Source organism: Calonectris borealis, chromosome 22 (genome assembly GCF_964195595.1).
Source record: "Calonectris borealis chromosome 22, bCalBor7.hap1.2, whole genome shotgun sequence".
NCBI classification, from domain to species: Eukaryota; Metazoa; Chordata; class Aves; order Procellariiformes; family Procellariidae; genus Calonectris; species Calonectris borealis.
The window spans coordinates 2416618-2430417 of NC_134333.1; the positions used below are offsets into that span (position 1 = coordinate 2416618).

Below are 13800 nucleotides of genomic sequence, written 5' to 3' on the forward strand. Positions count from 1 at the left end.
TTTTCCTTAAACTTGGTGAGGGAACACCTAGGGGACAGGAAAGGCATTCTGACTTCCTAGGGAAGAACTCTCTTTTACCGGCATCTTGTGCTACTTTAGATGCTCTGGACTACAACATGAAGAGGGCTAGTAGATACGGCTTAGGGGCTCCACAAGATTCAGCTCCTGTACAGTAGGAGCTGCAGGCCAAGCTGAACGTACCAGAACATCTCAATGGAATCACCCTTCTGACTTTCAAAAATGGCTTAAATAGAAGTGTTCTAGGGTATCAGAGCCATTGTCATGATTTGGGTGATACAACACAGGATGTACCATATACCTTCTGGAGCAGCAGCTGGAGACAAAATGGAATAGCCTGGGACGTCTAAAAAGGCCCTAAATTCCCCGGAAACATTATTGCCCCAATATATTCTTTGAGTAATGAAGAGAAGTAAGTGTGTTCAAGGCATTGTTCATCTGAAAGATAGTCTGCTTAACAGGCAGGGATTCATGCCATAGAATCGCCAACAGGATGTCAGAAATGTCTGTATCTCCCCGTGATACCAAAAGCAGCTTAGACCACTTGTCTAGAACTGGCAAAATTAATTCCTCTCTCCTTTCTGTTCAGTGATTTTCAGTGGACTTTTGTCCCTTGGATTTACTAATCACACTTTCTGTTATTAACAGCAGCGAAGGTAAATAACACAGAAGAGCTTTCTTTGGCATCCCGTACATTAAAGATCACAATATCCTGCTGGTATCAGCTCACTAACTGTCACTATCACATTGCATTGAGCCTCGTCATTCTCACCCTCAAGCGTTCCATCCTGTGCCCAAGAAGGCTGCACACACGAGCAAGTTTGAACATGTTTTTATTGGTGGTCAGAAAGCAGAGCAGGAGGTAGCACTGTTGGGCAGCAGTGGGAGGAAGGGAATAATGTGCAAATGTGCATGCTTGGGACCTGCTTTTTTACCTTGCCACGGAGACATTCCTTAGTGCAGAAGCCTGTGCGTATGCCATGAGGGCATCGCTGACTCCATTTCAGCTGCCCCTGGAAGCCTCTGAGCGTCAGCAGATTTTTGATGCATTGTGGAAACGGGGCACTGAGCATTTTAGTCAGAGGAGGGAGAGTCAGGGAGGTCTTGGAGTGCAAACTTCCTCAGCTCTTCACATATCCAGGCTTCAAAATAGGACACTGGTAAATACTTCAGGGAAGATACGATATTTGTGTCCATAAGAAACACTGCCATGAGCCTTCCCATTGCAGACTAATGGGCCACCAGAATCACCCTGTGAGGTAAAAGGAGTGGGAGAGGTCAGACATGTCAGAGCACAGCTTCCCTGCCCTAAGGAAGAAACTGGCCCTCTTGCCTCCCTCCGTGTAAAGAACCTCCTCTTTCGACCATCTCCCTCCAGGCCCAGCTCCACAGGGCTTGTAGCTGCCTCACTACTCCTCTAAGCCGATCCGTGAAGCAATTCAAACCTGGAGTCTGTCTGAGGTTCCGAAACTGCCTTCACAACCCTGAAAAGAAGAACGTAGTCCTACTTTAGACATGTGGGCATATCCGAGCTATCCCACTGTGTCAGGAGGATATGACAAAGGATTTACACGAGATCTGGAGCCTGCTGGAGCAGTGGCTAGGCTGGCTAGAATATCCCCAGGTACGTAAAAAGGCACACGATGCTGACAGTTGAGCAATTGCACCCCGGTTCAGTCAGCACATCAGCTTCAGAGCTCCTGAGAGGAGCCTCGGCACATCATTCTGAAGTATCCAGTTCATTTTAATCCCCCTCGTCCCCCACCTGAGAACCAACCTGACTGTCTAGACCCAACCTCAATCCCAAGCTTGGAACCCGAAACAACACTTACACAGAAAGTAGATTTCTTGCCATCCTCATCACCAGCGCAGATCATAGACTGACACAGATAGTTCCTTTTGAAAGACTCCTCACACACTTTGTCATGCTGCACCTTCAGGTCCATCTCCATCAGCACACTAGTCTTATCCCATGTCATCAATGTCCAGCCCCAGCCAGCCACTTTGCATATAGTTCCCGGTTCCACACGCTCGTTGTGGCTGGGCAAGGGGATACGACTCACTTCCTCAGTTTGGTCCTTGGCTTCAGCTGCCAAGCAGAGAGAACATAGGGTTAGAGCAGGCAAAGGAATGGGAACAAGTCCATGGTGTCGTGGTTTAAGTCCAGCCAGCAACTAAACACCATGCAGCCGCTTGCTCAGCCCCCCACTCCAGTAGGATGGGGGAGAGAATCAGGAGGGCACAAGTAGGAAAACTCACGGATTGAGATAAAAACAGTTTAATAACTGAAATAAAACAAAGTAGAACAGTAATAATAACAATGATAACAACAAAAATAATAGAATATACATAGCAGGCGATGCACAATGCAACTGCTCACCACCCGCTGACCGACACCCCATGTGTCCTGAACCGTGAGAGCCGCCCCCCACCTCCCCAGTTTTTATACAGAGCATGACGTCATATGGTATGGAATACCCCATTGGCCAGCTGGTTCAACCGCCCTGGCTATGCTCCCTGCCCCAGCTTCCTGTGCACCTGGCAGAGCATGCGAAGCCAAAAAGTCCCCAGTGCACGTACCACTCAGCAACAACCAAAACATCAATGGGCCATCAACGCTCCTCTCATACCAAACCCAAAACACAGCACGCCCCACCAGCCACCAGAAAGAAAGTTAAGTCTCTCCCAGATGAAAGCAGGACACTGATGTTTTCCATGGGACTCTGGCCTTAAGTAACACAAAAATCTGGTCCACAAAACTGTGTAGACCTAGCAGGAGGAAAAGTGAGTAAATAATCTCAGGAGGTGTATAATCCTTTCAGTAGACAAAGGGAAGACTAGGCAAAGGAGTTCCGGTTTAGACATCTGTTTTACAGATTTTGAAAGTTAAGCAAGAGAAGTGTACTACTGAAAGGCAAACTTGGATTGAATTCTTAGTGAGACTATTATAAAGCAAGCACTTTAAGCACATCTTTTTTTGGGGGGAGTGCTCTTCGAAGCATGGAAGAAAATCTGAAGTTTATACGAGGTACTACATTTTTTCTGTTGCTGCTAGGCTCAAATCAGTTGTTGCACGTGCTGAAATTGAGCACACACTTCACATTACCCTCAAGTAATCCCTGCAGTCCTCTAGTTCCAAACAGAAATACAGCTATGCCTAACAGAAGCTCCACTGGTATGCCATTTGTCATCATCAGAGATGACAAGAAAGAGATTGTCCAGATCTTATCCAAGACTGTGCAGCTTGAAGAGCCAAAATTCCAACTGTATCAAAGGAGGAGCGCTCTGTGGGTATCCGATTGTCAAGTGGAGACTCACAATTGCCAAAGCTGGAAGCTGGTGACTTCTGGCACCAGCAGGAAGGCTACTGCTCCACCTGAAGATTTGCAGTTATGGAATACATTTAGTACGCTCAGAAAAGAGGAGGGAGAGCATGAAGGAGTGAGAGCTCTGTCAAAAGAAGCATGAGAGCCAGATGAGCCTGACCACCAACAGAAGGAAGAGATGAATGATAGTAGTGAGAGGCTCCGTGCTGCAGTGGGCAGACACCCCCATCTGCCAATCTGATCGCTGTTGCTTGCGTGGTCCTCAGGTTATCACCCCCCACGGCTCCTCATCGTGGGCACTAAGGAAACTGCCAAGTGAGACCTGAAGTGTCAAGCACGGCTACATCTGGCGAGGGATGTGAAGGGCAACAAGAAGGGCTTCCATAGGTCTATCAGCAGCAAAAGGAAGACTAGGTAAAATGTGGGCCTGCTGCTGAATGGGGCAGGAGTCCTGGTGACAAAGGACATGGAAAAGGCTGAGGTATTCAGTGCTGCCTTTGCTCACTCTTTACTGTTTAGACTGGCAACCCCTGGACCCTGAGACCAGTGGGAAAGTCTGGAGCAAGGAAGTCCCTTATCCTTGGCAACACGTAAACAAATTGCATCAGGTTAAGGAACATGCAAACAAATTGGACATAGGCAAGTCCATGGGACCTGACGGGATACACCCACTGGTGGAGCTGGTTGATGTCATTGCAAGGCCACTCTCAACCATCTTTGGAAGGTCATGGCAATAGAGGGAGGTTTCTGATGACTGGAAGAAAGGTGCCATTCCTGTCTTCAGAAAGAGCAGGAAGGAGGATCCAGGAAGCCTCAGGTCAGCCAGCTCAGTCCCTGGGAAGGTGATTGAGCAAATCCTCCTGGAAGACCAGCATAAGAAGCTGATGAGGAGTAGTCAGCATGGATTTATGAAGGGCAAATCATGCTTAGCCAACATGAAAGCCTTCTACAATGAGATGGCTGTCTTGGTGGATGAACAGAGAGCAGCAGATGTTGTTTACCATCCTCTTAGTAAGGCTTTTGACACTGCCTCCCATCACATCCTCATGGACAAACTGAGGAATTATGGTCTAGCTAAGTGGGCGGTGGGGTGGATTGAAAACTGCCTGAACTTGTGGGCCCAGAGAGCTGTGTTCAGTGGCATGAAGTTCAGCTGGAGGCCAGGCACTAGTGGTCTACTACAGGACTAAATTCTAGTCTGATACTTTTAACATCATCATTAATGACTCAGATGATGGGACCAAGTGCACCCTCAGCAAGTTTGCAGATAATTTGAAACTGGGTTGGGTAAAGTGTTGACAGGCTGGAGAAATGGACCAACAGGAGCCTCATGAAGTTCAGCAAAGGGAAATGCAAGGTCCTGCACGTGGAGAGGAATAACCCCAGGCACCAGGACAGCCTGGGGATAGACCAGCTGGAAAGCAGCTTTTCAGTCAAGACGTGGGGATCCTGGTGAACACCAAGTTGAACATGAGCCAGCAGTGTTCCCTTGTGGCAAGGAAGGCTAATGGTATCCTGGGCTGCATTAGGAAGAGCACCACCAGCAGGTCGAGGGAGGTCCCTTCTTCTCAGCACTGGCGATGCCACACCTGGAGTACTGTGTCCAGTTCTGGGCTCCCCAGTATGAGAAAGATGTGAACATACTGTAGGGGGTCCAGAAAGGGGCCACAAAGATGATTCAGGGACTGGAGCATCTTTCATATGAGGAGAGACTGAGAGAGCTGGAACTGTTCAGCCTGGAGAAGAGAAGGCTCAAGGGGGATCCTGTCAATTTGTATAAATACCTCATGGGAGGATTCAAAGAATATGGAATCCAACTCTTGTCAGTGATATCTACTGAAAGGACACGAGGCAATGAACACAAATTCAAATACAAGAAATTCCATGTAAACATAAGAAAAAACTTTTTTACTGTGAGGATGGCTGAACACTGGAACAGGTTTCCCAGAGAGACTGTGGAGTCTGCATTCTTGGAGCTATTTAAAAACCCAGGGGGATATGGTCCTGAGCAACCTGCTGTATCTGACCCTCCTTTGAGCACAGGAGGTGGGCTAGGTGATCTCCAGAGGTCCCTTCCAACCTCAACTGAATTTCTCTGAAAATGGCCAAAGTAAAACACTGCTTCTTGCATGTCATTTTAGACAGTTATGACATTGTTATGAACATTTGAGTTACTCACCTTAAGGTCTCTTCATGAGTGAGAAAGAAGAACTTCACAGGTGCTCTTCACAGAAACATTTAGGTATCTGCTTAAAGATGTGATGAAACTTTGTCTGGAAATGCCTCTCCATTGAATAGAAATCTATGGCAGCATGAGCGTGGACTGTAGAAGTCCAATTTTGGTCAGGTGAATCTCTGCCAGTACCACAGGGGAAAGTTTAAATATCACGTCAGTGAATGTGGACTGATCTTCTTCACATTAGATTCCTTGAGATGTGGAAGCATCAGAGATGATATCTTAAACTCAGAGGCAGGGGGCTATCAAAACTCCTGGGGGAATAATTGAGGTGACTGAGATGCTGTCAAGTATCTGAGACAACGAAGACACAGCTATGAGTGATGAACAGAACCAGCAGGAGATTGGTACTCTTCTGGAGTGTCAGCCACAAGGCAGGTGAGATCCTCCGAGGAATCTAAAATAGCACTGTACCTCTATGCTTAGGTGCATGGCTAGCTTTCCTGATGTCTTTCATTGGCAGACAATGACTATTTTATTGGGAGGGGTATTCTTATTTTAATTATCCTTTTATTTCTTCCAAGACAGTCTCACCTTGTTCCCACAAAGAAGAGTTTACTTATGTGAAGGCAGGTCCTTGCATAGACTTGGTGGGTTATTGTGCTGCTTCGTTGGTTTTTTTATATTTTTTTTTTAAATTTAACATTCTTTTCTGCTTGCCCCATGTTTCCCTTAGGGGACTGACAGGAGCGTCAGCCAGCCACAAGGAAATCCAGACCTTCTTGTCTCTCATATACATAACCATTTGTGAGATCTTGAACATGCAACTAAAATAACCACCCTGACATTTTGGAGGGATTCACTCGTGTCAGATGCACTTTACTAACGGGCTTCTGGGAAGGTGGTGTTACCGCACTCGTGTGTAGCTGCTGTGGCCAGGGAGTACAAGTGAAGCCTGCACCAGGCAGATTCAAGGCTCACGCTCACACTCAGGTCCAAACTTCGTGCTTGTCCACACTGCCTGTGCGTTAGTGCTGGCTCCAGATTGCAATACGCCAGCTGATCTTTCCACCTGGGAAACTCGGGGACAGCAGGGTGGGCAGAGCAGGTGCAAGAGCAGATCTGGCTCGCCCTCACGTCTGCTGCTACAAGCAGTCTGTACGCCAGTGCCTGTGGCTCTTTCGGTGTGAGAACTTAGACTTAAGATTTAGACATAAAAATCCAGATGAGGAACGGCTCAGCTCCAGTTCCTGAAATAAGTGCATGCCAGCACATATGTTCTTCCAAACGTAAATTTAGTAGAAGATAAATCATATTGTGCTAACCATCATTGCTGGTTGACAACAGACTTCAAGGAAAAGAAAGTAAATATTAAATATGGCACCTTTCATGGACCTGTTATCCTGTTCTCTTTCTCTTTTTATAAAATTCAGATTTTCCACAGAATTTTTTTTCTTTTTTTTTTTTTGTTCTCCTTTCATATTGAAATCTTCACCTGGAAAATTTAGATTTTAATGACTCTGAAACACAAAATGCATTCCCACAGTATTTTCTTGGTAATACTGGAACAAATCACATCACGCTTCACTCAAATCATCACTACATTTTTTATTCCTTTATTCCTTTATTTACTCATTCATTCATTTATTTATTTTTAAATTCAAAATGGGAATGAAGTATTTGAGGCATATTAGAAAATTCCCATTACTCCAAACTATATTTCCGCTCCTCCTCCTGCTACTTTGCTTCATGGAACTTTTCTTCCAAGATGAATACAAAGGCCATCTGAATCCTGGTATGGTTGTGCAGCTGTCCAGGTGTGAATGCTCAGTGTTAGGTGGTTTTATTGTCAACAGAGAGAAATACTCGCTTTGGCACATGGTTCCTCTCACCAGCTTAAACAGCTTCTTTAGGATAAGAGGAATGAGGTCAGTGTTTCTACAGATTTCACTGAATGCAGGGACTACATCTTCATTAATTCCCGTGTCAATTACTGTCTAATCAGCTGTTTGGTAAGACAAATTCCACTCGGATGTAACTTTTATCGTCTCTTTCTTAGAGAGTCATTCAGATACTTTCATGGCTTACCAGCCCGCTCTTCTTCTACTAGACCTTCAGTTGTGTGCTGTGAGTGATCCTAAGAAAGTCTTCGAGACATTGTTGAATATATTGTCAGGCAAGTGAACGATGCTGAGATTTCTAACCATTTGTTTTCTCAGTAACATGGTTTTACAAATGGCGATTCCTTTGTTGTGCCTTCTCATATTTTCCTTTTCTTCTTTTCTCTCTTTTTAAGAAGACAAGGAAAAAAGTGCATCCTACCAACTGTGCATTGAGATGTGTAATACTTGGGCAATGAAAACAAAGGAGGAAAGAATGGAGAGCTGTGCTGAACTGGGCAAAGAGATAGAAAAGGAATTTGGAGGCAGGTATTGTACATTAGTGATTATCATGACAATGATGCCCTCTTCATCCCCGGTAGAAATGCCCACCTGCATTTGTAGTAAAAAGTTGCCCTGTAGGTTGCCATCTATCTGTTTCTTGAGTGTGACTGGTTTTTGTGCTTTGTCTCCACTTGGTCTTCCTCAGTGTGTCTTGGAGAAGAAGGTACTCTAGAAGGAGTGTTACAATCATCCCATGAAAACCTCCTAGGCAAGTTTATCTCATTTTTAATATCTTTGATTACTCTTTGTATTGTATGTGCTTTGAAAAAAATCACCTTTGGGGTTTTGTGAACTTGAATTCCAGTGTAAATCTTGGGTAAAGCCACTGTAGGAAGATTTGGTGGAACTCATATTGCAGAATACGTGCCAGTGATATTCTCGTCCAGGGACTAGTTTCCAATATCCACAAAGCTTTTAAGTCTCATGAAAGCACTTAGAATCTGCCTCCCTAAGTAAATAAAAAAAGAGGCCTAATCCTGAACAATCACTGGTTTGCATCTGTCCGTGCTCCTGACTGAGCCTGTGTTGTCAGCAAGATTTCTCAGACATGCCAAACTGATGAAGTATAGGGTCTCGGCAGCTGCAGGTAGTGGATTACTGAGTGGATTGCTGCTGGACACCTAGGGTGCCCTCATGTCAAGTGTCGTTTGGAACTTCCATCACTAGAGAAATTTTGAAATTAAAAAGTCATGAGCCAAGACATCTGAAAGCAAAACTGGGTTTTCTTTAACAGGCAACTCCATTCTTACTGTGTTTTTTTTTGTGGCGGCTAATCAGCATTTCTGCCCTTTTATCGAAACTGAAGCTTGTTTTCAATGAACTGAACTCATTTAGCTTGTATCTGCAATATTTAATAGCCTTGGTTGTGGGTGAAATGAGGATTATTTGGATTGGCACCAAAGAGAGCAGGAAGAGGTCTAAGCAAGACACAAATAAGTTGCAAAGTAAAATTTCACACTGAAATTCCTCAAATACATTTGCAATGTTAGGTGATACATTACGTGTTTAGATCCAGGGCTCTGCTAGTTCCATCAGCCACAGTGTATGTGCAGTTTTTGGACAGTTCCTTCTGGAGTGAACCGACTAGTGCTCTGAGATTAAATCTGGACATTGCAGACAGGTCTTTTTTCTCTCCAGTGCCTGTTCCAAGGAGTGTGTTCACAGATAAGGCCTGGATCTCTGTCTGCGCAGTACAGTCCTCCAAACTCTTTCACTGGGCTGATCTTCTCACGTTCTTCTCACATGATTTCTTGATGCTCTCATGGCTTTCAGCTAATATTCCCCTCCCTCGTACAGGTCATTCTACTGGGCTGTAGCACGGCTCTCACTTTCAGCTGGAAAGAAGATGAAGGGAAATAGCAATCCCCCTGAACCACAAGAAGGCTGTAAGAGGCCCAGAAAAGGTCAGGCCTCACTCTTGTGCAGCACTGGTGTAACCAGTCCATTCCAGAGCCTGTGAGCCTCAAGCCCGGCAAATACGCCAGCTGGTGTAGGGCCCAAGTCCTGCATAGTTTGTGCCTTGAGTGGCTTATTCAAATCTGTTTCAGCTGTACTAAGACTCCATTGGTCTCTAGATTCCATCGCCTGCCCTAGCTGGGTGTGCACTTATGATAATGGAAGCTTTGCCACCTAGCGTGTAAGTAGAAACCTGCATTTAGACAACTGCAGTTAGGTGTCATGATCTCTAGCTGGCTCATGCATTCATTTCTCTGCTCAAAGATCTTCTTATCTTAAAACGATGGTTGCATAATTCTAGGGTTATGATCTCTCGATCTTCGAAAAGCCCATCAAGAATTCTGGTCTGCAATTGACCACAGTCAGAGAGAGAGGTCAGAGGGATTTGGATTCCTCTTGTCAGAATACAGCTGGACAGCTGGTTGGGCAGGAGAGGCAAGGAGAGGGAGGTTTCAATACATTTTTGGGGTGCATCATGAGTGAAGACCAATGGACTCTTTTGGGGCTGGTCATGTGTATATATATATATGTTTATATATGTCTTATGAAATCTCTTTTTTTTTTCATTTGATTAGCTAACATTCAGCCCTCTGACCCTTTTGGTCAAAACCAAAATCATCTCGTTGATTGATGCTGGCCTGGCAATAAATCCTGCCTATCCTCTGGTCCTTCGAGCACAGCGGTGAACAGATCTGATCATTTCCTTTGGTTTCAGCTCTGGAGATCCTTTTGAGGTACGTGTGTGGCTATGGCTTTGGAGAACCTCCTTTTGCGTCATTGGGTTGGAGACTGCAGAAATGCATTACAATCATTGTCAAAGCAATTTTCAAAGAAATGTCTGAACAGATTCTGGCAGGTTGGTACGCTGATCATCACATTGTTTGGGCTTCTTTTCTAGGCAGTTGGAGAAACAGATACTTGTAGAATGTGAGCCATTTTTGTCTTGTTCATAGGTATTGTATGGTAACCTACCAAGGTTATCAAGCTGTCAGGCTATCAAGGGTGCGTCAGGGGGAAAGCTCACAAATTTCGTATCCTCCCTTTTTTCCTTAGGGCTAACTCGGATTTTTCTGCCTGTAAGTGATATTACTCCTTCCTTAAGGGCAGTTGATGACATTCATCAAAGAGAACCTCGTGCTGTTGAGCAGGGTGAGGACACATGATGTTGACATTGGATTCTTTCATATTGTTGGGGGAATTAGGTGAGGGAAGGACACTATACAAAACTATCACCATTCCTTGTTGTAGTTTGCGTTCCTTCCTAACATAGTATTTGATTTGGAATTTCTTTTGGAGGTTGACTCAAGTTGATGAAGTTTAGTGTCTTGTGAGAATTTAAAATGTGCTGGGATATTCAAATTGCTGCTTCTCTGGGTATTTTCAGCCATGTTCACTTTAGGGACAGTGGAGGCAGCTGCATGCGGAGGCTCTGGCTCCTTTGGGCATCTTACAGTAGGCATTGAAAATAGATTAACTGATCTCTTCAAGTGCCCATTTCCGTCTGACTACAAATAAGATTGTCAGGGAGCAGCGAGGGCCAGGTCCTCCCTAAGGGACAGGGAACCAGGCTCAATAACATGACCAGCAGGGCAGGGGCTTCACCAGCCAGGGTCCAGCCCTGCAGCACCGGAGAGAGACAAGCAGGGCAGTCCGAGGATGGCAGACAAGGTCAGTCAGGAGTCCAGATTATCAGGCAAGTCCATGGTGAAAAGGCAGGTCCAGGGTCAAGCTGGGAAGTCAGTCCACGGGTCGGGGTGTGGATCAATGGAGTCCATGGCCAGGCACATCTGTGGCTGAGCTGAACACTGCTACTTGTACAACATCAGTGAGACCCCTGGGCCAATGGGAAGGGTCCTGGGAGGCCCCAGGACCATTAGGGCCTATCAAGTGTGTTCAGGACCCTGACAGTAGCCTTCCATCCCAGCACAGTGTGTCCTCATGTGTGGGAGGTCTGGGTTCAGAAGGGCCTTGCTGTAGAGCGATTTCATTGTGGTGTTGTCAGAGGACTATTTCAGGGGACACAGAGCTAGAGCAGGGACTGGCAACTGGGAAGGGGACATGGCACGAGAGATTTGGGGTTGGGTAGGGGTGTTCAGGCCGGGGTCCAGGCTGGACTGAGAGTGAAGAGGGTGGGACAGGGGGTTCTCTGAGCTGCCCCTGGCGAGCCTTGGCAGGTTGGCAGGTTTGAGGAAGGACATCGCTCAGGTGCCTGGGAATGGGTGGTAGGTTGGCAGCGTGGGGATATCAGAGCCCCGGGCCAGGCTTGTCCCTCAAGAGGAGTCATAGCGGCAAGGTCCTGCGCAGGTGTGGGCCAGGCTCCATGGTGCTTGGCACAGGCTCAGGAAGGCCTGAGCTAACTGCCAAGGGCCAGACGCTCCTAAGGGAAAGGGAGCCAGGTGTGATAACAGAGCAGGCAGGGCAGGGCCTTGCCAGCCAGTGCCCAGTTTCACAGGATCCAAGCGAGTGAAACAGGGCAGGCTTGGAGATGGCAGTCAGGTTCAACCAACGGTCGGAATCCTCAGGCAAGTTTGCTGTGATGAGGCAGGTCCGAGGTCAATTTGGCAAGTCAGTATGGATCAGGACTGGTGACAGGTAAGGATCGGGTCTGCTGAGGGTAACCAGTCCAGTGATCGCTGGGCAGGTCCATAGTGATGACACCATTCCAAGGTTAAGCTGGGAAGTCAGCTACATGGCCTTTCTGGGTGTAGCTGTACTTTGTTAAACAAAGGTTCTTGCTAGAAGTGACCCCAGAAGTGAGTGCTTGATTTTCTTTTATATTCTAGACTTAGCCTCTTCCTCAGAGAATGCTTGCATAGCCTTTTAAATATATTATACGTTACAATTAAGTGTAGTCTAAGAAACTAGCCATCGTTGTTTTGTAGCAATCAATTTTATTACTGGAGATAGGACTGATTTATTCTAGGAGTTCACAAACAAGCAAACAAACTGAAAAATGCGTACAATTTCTCTGTGTCCCAGACTATCAAGAAAACAGCTACATACTGCTGGACAAACGGTATCCCATTTCCCAAGATAGAGGATCAGGAAATGGATGAGAACAACCCTTCCGATTGCTGTATCTTCTGAGAAGACAAGTCATGCCCTACAGTCATGCACTTTCCACTCTTCAACAACATGAATTGTTCTGGTAACACGTACTCTATGCAATTTTGTCTCCGTATATTCGCATTTCGCATTCTCAACATCCAGTGCCATGCATTTCAGAGACCTTCATTACTCAACACTGCTGCCGCAAATGGACACAGAAGAAAAGGAACAGGGCAGGCTTTATGTATAATGGAGAGAAGCTTGCATGGACATTAATGTACTCACCCTCTCAGTTAGGTGATGTCCTGAGCTATAAGGATTTTACAGTCGTCTTGGTTTGTTCTGTAAATCAGTGTAATTAAATTGTGGTCCTTCTTCTAAAGAGGAGTTGGGGAGGCATTACATTTAGAAGCCAGAGTAACCAAGTCTGGGATATTTACCACTGCTTCCCTTTATAGTTATTGGTGAGGAACAAGCAGTTCCAGAGAGAGATTTATTCCCCTCTCTCAGACAACTGGTTAAGCAGGTGACGAAAGAGGCACCTCCAGACCCTGACTGATCTCCTCTTTCTTCGCTGACTGCAGCAGGATCTTAATGTGATAAAGAACTTGGATGTGAAACTTGTAAATCTGTAGGGATTAATGTTTTCCTCAAGTCCGTGCTTTTCTTGAATGATTTTGTAGTTTTCTGTTTGGCATTTACTTACATATTTTGTCTACGTTTTTTCTAGATAAAAGAGAAGAATACAGAAAGAGGTTTCCCACCTTTCACATGTTCTTCCCAGAGGAGTCATCAAAAATCTCCTTGAGAAGGAGGGCTGAATGTATCCAACAATAGTGGGAAGATTCTGCAAGAGATAAAATGGCTTGTGTCTTCCTCTCATACAAAGGAGTTCTGAATGCGAGGGTTTTTTCCCTTCAGTACAAGACAACAAATTTATGAATCGCTATAAATGGTATTTTGGCCATTTGGTGTTAGTCTTCACACTGTGCTCTGGACAACTGTAATGTAGATTTCTCCACCTCAGCTACCTCTCTAAGTTCCTATACAGTCAAAAGAACCAAAAAGGTGCTCTTGGGGAGGGAATCATGTGGCACATTTTAAACATATTGGTGAGAATAAGATGGCCTGAGTTTCTGAAGGCCTGAAGAGACTCACTTTAAAATTGTCTGAGATGGAGGCTGTCGTGGTTTAACCCCAGCCAGCAAAAATAAACGCCACGCAGCCGCTCGATCACCCCCCCCCGGTGGGATGGGGGAGAGAATTGGGAGGGCACAAGTAGGAAAGCTCCCGGGTTGAGATAAAAACAGTTTAATAATTGAAATAAAACTAA

The 13800-nt window shown here is 45.6% G+C and overlaps 1 pseudogene; it reads right to left on the bottom strand.

Moving 5' to 3' along the window:
- Positions 1–1092: 1092 nt before the first annotated feature.
- LOC142091734 (von Willebrand factor A domain-containing protein 5A-like) overlaps positions 1093–13800 on the bottom strand; it is a 30010-nt pseudogene continuing 17302 nt past the window's right edge.